Here is an 8,095-nt window from a genome sequence, read left to right as displayed (position 1 = left end):
TGTCATCTCTTCAATGTTGATAAATTAAATTACACATAATATATTTTATCTAGAAACACAAATTTTGTTATATAGTAAAGATTATATAATTATATTCCTTTATGTCATGTTACATTATCAACTAATTTATCCATTAGTTCTATTGAATAATTTTAAAAATATATTTGGTAAGATTACTAAGTTAATTATTAAATGTGTTGGATAAATTTATCTAGAAAACTTATATTGGGAACTTCTAATTTAAGTTTCTACCATATAATTTATAATTTATTTAATTTCTAGGTTCTATTTTTTATGATAATAAAAATAAATTCTTCGTTTTTTAGTTAACCTTTTTATTATAAATAGCTAGATTTTAGAGAAACAAATAGTAAATAAAAATTATTAATTTAAAAAAAACGCTAAAATGAGTAAAATAAATTGTATTAGAAGTTGTTTGCAGGGATTAAATTCTCATGTAGACAATATTGAACACTTAAGGATTTTTAAGAGCGTTTACAAGCACAGTGAAAAGAAAGAAGAGATAAAAATTCGTTTTATATTGATTCATTTAACCTGAATTAGGTCCAGTTCTCCTTTAAGCATTCTTAAAAGGTTCCACTAACTTTAAGAAGTTACAAATGAGTTTTAGCACTTTTGGTTTACAATAATCCAATTGGCTAAATAATGTTTAACTCCCCTGAGTTAAATAAACTAAGTGTTCTGAATCGCTCTTAATTATTCAAAAACAAATAAACGTTTTTAAAATAAGTGTAAATGAATAACTCGCTTAGAGACAATATGATCAAAAGAATATAAATCTGAAAAATTTGTTATAAAGAAGTATTCTTAAAGCTAAACGACGCAAAATCAAAGGAAGTTATTCTTCTCTTCTTGTAGTCTTCAATTTATAAAGAACTTAAAAAAAATCCATTACACGGGAACATTGACTTTGATAGAGTTGTTATATCCTTTTGTACACTGCAAGATGCTATTGTGCTTTGTAGGCAAAAAAACTGTGTTGTTGTACGAATGGTGAGACAGAAAACAACGATGTTTGTATCTCTTAATGTCTTTATGAATCAGTACATAACTTTGAATAAAACACTTTGTCCTTAATAAGATCTGCATATATAAAACAAAAATGATTGTTCGTACATAGGATTTAAACACTTAGACAATTTATTTACACCGTTTAGGATAGTTTATTTACTATAGCATTTAGGATAGTTTGTTTACTATAGGTTTTACGATAGTCTGTTTTACTATAACTTTTATGATAATCAGTTTATTATAGAATATAGGATAGTCCATTTATTATAGAATTTAGCGAATTATCCTAGACAAGCTTTTTTATAAACATTTATTTCAATATACAATTTTATTAAACTTCAAAATAAATGATTCCTAGACGATTTTGTCCCAACAAGGAAATCCTCTTCATATAATAGAATAGATAATACATGTTTTTATTATTTTTATATTTTTAATATTTAGTTAGTTGTTTTTAATGTTTGAAGTAGTTTAAATTATAATAAAATCACATGATAATTTGAAGTAAGTAATATTTTCCTACATAGTAAAAAAATTATAAAAATTGAAAAGTGAAAAAAATTATGTAACATTAGTTTAAAATGAGAAATAAAAAAAAATATAAAGATGGCAACTACTTATTTTAATTAAGCTTGGTCATAATATAACTCTTCAAGAGTTCATTAAAAGACTCAAGTTAAATGAACTAATATAAAAACGAGTATTTTTGTTTAAAGTATATGAAAATTATTTTTATTAAAAGTCCTTTTAAAGTATAATATCCATCCATTAGATATTCTACCAAATATTTTTTATTGCCCTTTTTGAGAAAAATTGTCAAACTCTATTTATTCCGTATTCTAAAGTTAACATGTTATTAAATTGAATTTTTGTCTCAATGCCTATTTGCATAAACGTGAAATGCAATTTTCTAAATGCAATTCATCCTCTTTATATACTTATACACGTCTCACACCTTATGAAACATAAACATCCAACTATGTTGTACATTCTAATTACCAAGTTTAAGCATCCAATTACGTTATGCATTCAATCATAATATCGAGTTATACTTAAATATAAGTAAACATCATCTTATACAAAAACTTGTGAATTTTTATGACTGTTTCGGCCAGATCTGGACGATCCTGTTAAAATACGAGTTTGTCAAAGACCGGGCGGACATTGAATTCCACGAACTGAAGCAGACCGAGCGACTCCGTCTCTAGGGGGCACTAGAAGCTGGCGAAAACCGGACGGTTGTCTCTTTGCTGAGTGCTGGAAGAGCTGGGAAGGGCCGAAAGGGCTCTCAGTCTTCAAGTCCTGGTTGTAGTATTCGTTCTCTCTCCTCGTTCTCTAAGCCGGGCGGTCGGGTACCTGTCAAAGACACTCCGATACTCAAGTCAATAATATGACATAACGATCTGTAATGCATGTATATATTGTATCGTAAGCAATCTGTGCAGAAAGCATACCTGGAACCTTTATTTATACTGATTGTAATGGGCTTTTACCTTTCGTGGGCCTGATAACGGCCCAATCATACCTTAATCTTCATTAAGGGCTTTAATGAGTCATTAGTGTTTAACCGTGTAGTCGACCTAGTGAGGGTTGGTTTGGACGGCCGGTCAGAAGGGTGGTCGGCCAGGGATGTCAACCTGGGTGGGCGGCCACTCGGTTCTGCTGATCGGTCACATTGGACGCTCGATCTCGATGGTCGACTTGGATGGGCGACCTTGGAGGACCGCTCGGTCTATGTGTGGTCGGACAGCGTTAGCTTGGACGGTCGGTCTTGATGGCCGACCTGGATGGGCGACATTGGAGGAGTGCTTGGTCTATGTATGCTCGGACAACGTTTAGCTTGGACGCTCGGTCTTAATGGCCGACCTGGATGGGGACCTTGGAGGAGCGCTCGGTCTATGTATGCTCGGACAGTGTTTAGCTTGGACGCTCGGTCATGATGGTGACCTGGGTGGGCGGCAAGGGGGAAACCGTTCGGTTTATGAGTCGGGAGGACCGGACGGTACAATGACAAATAAAGTTCTTCGTTTTTAAAGTTTTACATAATTTTCATAATACTCAAACTTAGTTTTTCAACAAGTTTCCAAATTGACATTTCACATTCAAGTTTAGTAGTTATTCGTATACATAATATTCTAAACTTAACTTTTATACCAATAGAATTTAATATTTACAATAAGAAGACTACTGTACTGGATTATCGGCGACCAACAAAAGAGGGTCTCCTAACGACCGTCAGGGACGACCGACCGATGACAAATAACTTTCAAAGATTAGGGCAAACCATCTTTAAGGATAGTGGATCATGATTGGGCCGGGATTAAGGTATCGTTAATTCTAGGTCTGCGCCAAAAACTATAAATACAAGTCAAAGGTAAGAGGTAGGTTATCACATTTACTGTGCATTTATTATTGTTACATTGAACTGCCGAACGGACTGTTTGCTGACTTTGGCATCAGAAAACCTTTAATAGGTACACCTCCGGACGGCCAGGCGAGGACAAAGGCTTGGATTGAAGACCAATTAATCCCAGAGCATAAATTGCGTAGGTATTAGAAGTGACTTAAACCCATCCCGGAACATTTTGGCGCCCACCGTGGGGCTGAGTGACTTAGAAGAGCCAACAGTGACCACGAGGAATATGAGCGTTGAGGACCCGACCGAGATGATCAAGATGTTACAACAAAAAATGGAAGAAATGCAGTAGCGTCACGAGGCGGAATTGGCAACTGTCCGGGCTGAGTGCTCAACCTGGATTGCTAAGGGGAAGGACACCAAAGCAGGAGAGAAGGCTGATGAAGAGCGTGGCAAGGCCGTCTAGGGGGAAACAACCGAACACAATGATATCCCGAATGAGACATGGAAGCCGACCGAGCCTGAAGTTGGGGCGAATGGGGCCAAGTATGCTCCAATAGAGAGTGCCGCCGTGAGTAGGCAGTTGGTGGTAAAGGCCGAAGACACCTCCAACCACTTTTGTTCAAGCTATTATGGATGTTCACATATCCGAGCAGTTCGTCTCGCCTTAGTTCAAAATATATGACGGGACGACCGACCTGGACGACCACGTAAAAAAGTTTACCAATCGGATGACATTCCACACCGGGAACCAGGCTAGTTGGTGCCGAGCGTTCTCTTATCGCTGGAGGGAGAAGCTTTGGAATGGTTCAACTCTTTGCCTCAAAATTCTATTGAGAACTTCAATGGCTTGAAGGTTATGTTCGGACGCCATTTTGCGAGTAGGCTCTCAAGACTTAACCATTTTTGAATTAGTAAACCTTAAGAACCATTTTTTCGAGTAGGTGATGGACAAATTTGTAAGCACCAAAATATGATGTCACAAACTTGTTTCACAATCGGCAAGTATGACCGAATCGTTCAAGTAATAAAACTTGGTAAGACCAAGTATCGTTCTTCCCAAAGGACTCACGGCCTAGTTTAGTTATGTGGTTTCTTGATTAACTAAGACTTACAAACGAAAATTTGGTTTAAATGCAAGACGAAAATAAACATGTATGCATGAATTGATCAATGGCAAAGACAAAAGATAAACACTTTCAATGGAATATATGAATGAATATGTTGTTGGGGGTCAATTTCATCTCATCCACTCTCATATATTTTAGGAATTCAACATTCAAATCATCATTGTTAATGCCACTCTCTAATGTACCATTCTAGATGGCTTCTCCCTAATCAAATAGTTCATACAATTCCTAGCATTCCTAATGATTAGTTCATTGCAGGAGCTTAAAGGCAACCAATATAATATTGTCAGTATAATATTGGGAGAAATTCCCCGGATCTAGATTTCCCCGTACGTGTCCGTATCAACAAAACCAATAATCATGCATTAGAATGAGTTAAACAATGCAAGCATTGAGCAAAGAGGAAAAACCCTAACTAATGATGAAAGAAAGCATATGTCTTAATTCAAAGATGTACTCAACAAATCCATATATGAGAGCTTCAAGAGATTACTTTGATTCCCCAACAAACATACAAGGTTTAGTTCACCATATTCATGGTGAACCTAGATGAATACAATGAAAGTATGAAAGAATAAACCCAATAAAGGTGAAGAGGTAGCCTGAGCATCCAAGATCCTCCTTCAAAGGGGTGAAAGAGAGAGTGTTTGCCTCGTTTCTGCCAAAGATCCTAACTATAGGACGTGCAAGCCCTTATATACTAATCTAGAGTTACAAAAGATTACAAAAGTCCAAGCCCAAAAAGTGCCGCTCAGCGGTATTTACCGCTCAGCGGTGATTGCGCGTCTTCTTTCTTCCCCTCAGCGGCCATTTTGCCCCTCAGCGGTTCCAACGTCACCTCTTGAGTGCCGCTCAGCGGTAGTTTGCCGCTGAGCGGTGCCTTCGACTTCTCCTTTTTGCACTCTTTCTTGTCTTTTCTAATGTCCTCTCTCTTATTCTTCACTTCTTTCACCAAATTCACCTCAAAACCTGCACAAAAACACTTAAATCAAGCATAAACCTGTCCAGCTCTCTTATTTCTGAAAATATAAACAAAAGGCATGATTTCAAGCTAGTTTCTAAGTCTAAAGGTTGCTTTTAGTATCAACTTTAAGCATGAAAATAACAGTTTTTCAACTGTTATCACAACCCCAAACTTAGAACTTTGCTTGTCCTCAAGCAAATAAAATGTAACTCCATCTCCAACCAATTCATATGATGGTTCACTCATTCAAAATCCTCTTTTCAAGATAAGTAATAACTTCACTCAAACTTAAGACCAAGAGTTCAATCAAGATGTGCACATGCTTTAGTGTTCACAAAGTCATTTAAATTCCAACAAATGCTATTTTTCATGAATGATCAATCAATTAAGCATGGATGTTCATGTGCTTATGGAATATTTCCTCACTAGGTAAAGTGTTTCACTCAACACACAAGTGTATAAGAGGTAAAGTGTTTCACTCATTCACTCCACTATCACAATGTCACATGAATCAACTTTGCCTTTCATTTAACCACAATCAAATACATTCACAAGCATGCATCATCACAAGGACTTTTCAATGGCTTATAATGTGGCTGGGCTAACAAGAAAATTGGTTTTTCTGGATCACAAAATCCTTGAGTTAAGAGAATCATAACAACACAATCTTCTTATTCATTCCCAACTTTCTTTTGCCTTTGCTTTTGCATTTGCATTGAGCTTTGCTTCTTTTTCTTTTCTTTTCTTTGCATATTCTTACTTTTTAGCTCTTAGCTCAATGCTTTTTCCTTTTTCATGTTTCCCCAATAACCCCAAACTTGAACATTTAACAATACCACACAAGATCTTCTACTTAACTCAAGGTAAAGATTTTCAATCAAGGGTGTTCAGTGTATATTTAAGGCTAAGGGTTCAAAGGATAGAACACAACGTGTTCTCTTTTAGAAGGCTAACTTTATGAATTTGGCCAATAAAAAGGGTTTCAAAAACACGGCCTTTGATCATATGATGCAAAACAAGCAATTGATTCAATCATAGAAAACCTGGGCAAAGTCATTCATGCTTTCAAAGTAATAGCATTCAACAATAACAACTCTGGAGCTCAAAACCTCACATATAAGCTCATTCACATTTGACATGCACATCCTGCTTAATTTCACAATCACAATCATGATATTATGCATTTGTTCACAAAGCTTGTGAATCACCTGTATAAGCATTTTAATGTGCACATCATCTCAACATCAATCAATCAATAAGCATCATCAAGCATTACTTATCACACAATCACAGTTAATAGCAAACCATCATAAAACCAGGTGTTCAATAGAGTACATCAAACCCTAATCTAAAAACAAAAACAAATAAGTTCAGAAAACTTAAACCACAAAAGCATAATCATATGATAGCATTCATCAGTAAATGCTATCTCAGCTCCTCATCAGTCCGAGCTCTCTGTATCTTCCTCTTTCCTCTCATCATCATCATCAAATGCATCCTCCTCCTCAGCTTCATCTTCATCCATATCTCTCTGAAGCTTCAGCTGCTTCAGCTCCTCCATGATGGTTCTTCTGGCCAAGCTACCACATTATGGAATTCATCCATAGTCCACCTGTGTGCTGGAGGGGTATCATACATCCCCACTATCATCTCAGCCGTGGCCACCTGCCCTCTGTGGATGGACTGCAACTGAGCACCTATAAGAGACATATACATGTCCCTCATCTGGAATGGTTCTGCCTCATGAGTATCAGCAGAAGTCCTGCTCTGTGCTGGCCTTCTCTCTCTACGAGCCTGGCGTGGTGGCACTGGCTGGGCTGCCTCCTCACCTCCACAGTACTGTCTGTAATAGGCCTCATCTATAGCTTTTCTTGGCCTCTCAAATGGTGGAACAGAAGTGTCCACCCCAGCTAGCTTGCAAAGGTGAGTGATCAAAGAAGGATGTCCCAGTGGTGCTTTGTTGTTTGAGGTGTTAGCACACACACTAATCTCATCAGCTATCACCTGCCCAATATTAACATTCAAGTTTCTGATAGCACAGTAGATGAAGAGTGCCCTGCTGAGAGTAATATCTGACACATGTGAACATGGCTGAATGTTGGCATGAGAAAATGCCATCCAATACTTTGCAAGAGGAGTCAAATCTGTCCTCCTAATATTAACCACTGAGCCAGATCTATTCCTTTGGAAGTGTCCTCCAGGTATGCACAATACTCTCTCAACATCCTCAAAGTCAGCACCTTCCTCCATGCTAAGAGCAAACTGGCATTGCTCACCAGCCCACACAGTATCCAGAAAGTTATTGATGGAGTCAGGATCATACCTGATAGCATGGCCTCTAACATAGCCCAAATAATTCTCAGCTGGATAATCACCAATCTTCTTTGCATTGGTGTAGAATTCTTTCACCACAGCTATGTTGGCAGGTGATGGATAAGTGGCTAGCTTCCCCAATCATTCCCTAACACTTGCTCTCCAAATTGAGGAGCAAAGTTAGGTATCATTCCAACCTTTCTCTCCATTAGAAGTCTCCTGTCCTGAACCACCCTAAAGTGCTTCTCATGTTTCCTAGAGAGGAACCTGCCATTATGGGGCTGCTCTGGTTCCTTTTCC

The sequence above is a fragment of the Vigna umbellata genome, chromosome 9, assembly GCF_029865625.1.
Source record: "Vigna umbellata cultivar VRB3 chromosome 9, Vumbellata_1.0, whole genome shotgun sequence".
Classification (NCBI taxonomy): domain Eukaryota; kingdom Viridiplantae; phylum Streptophyta; class Magnoliopsida; order Fabales; family Fabaceae; genus Vigna; species Vigna umbellata.
The sequence above is the reverse complement of the archived record's forward strand: the minus strand, read 5'-3'. Positions refer to the sequence as shown.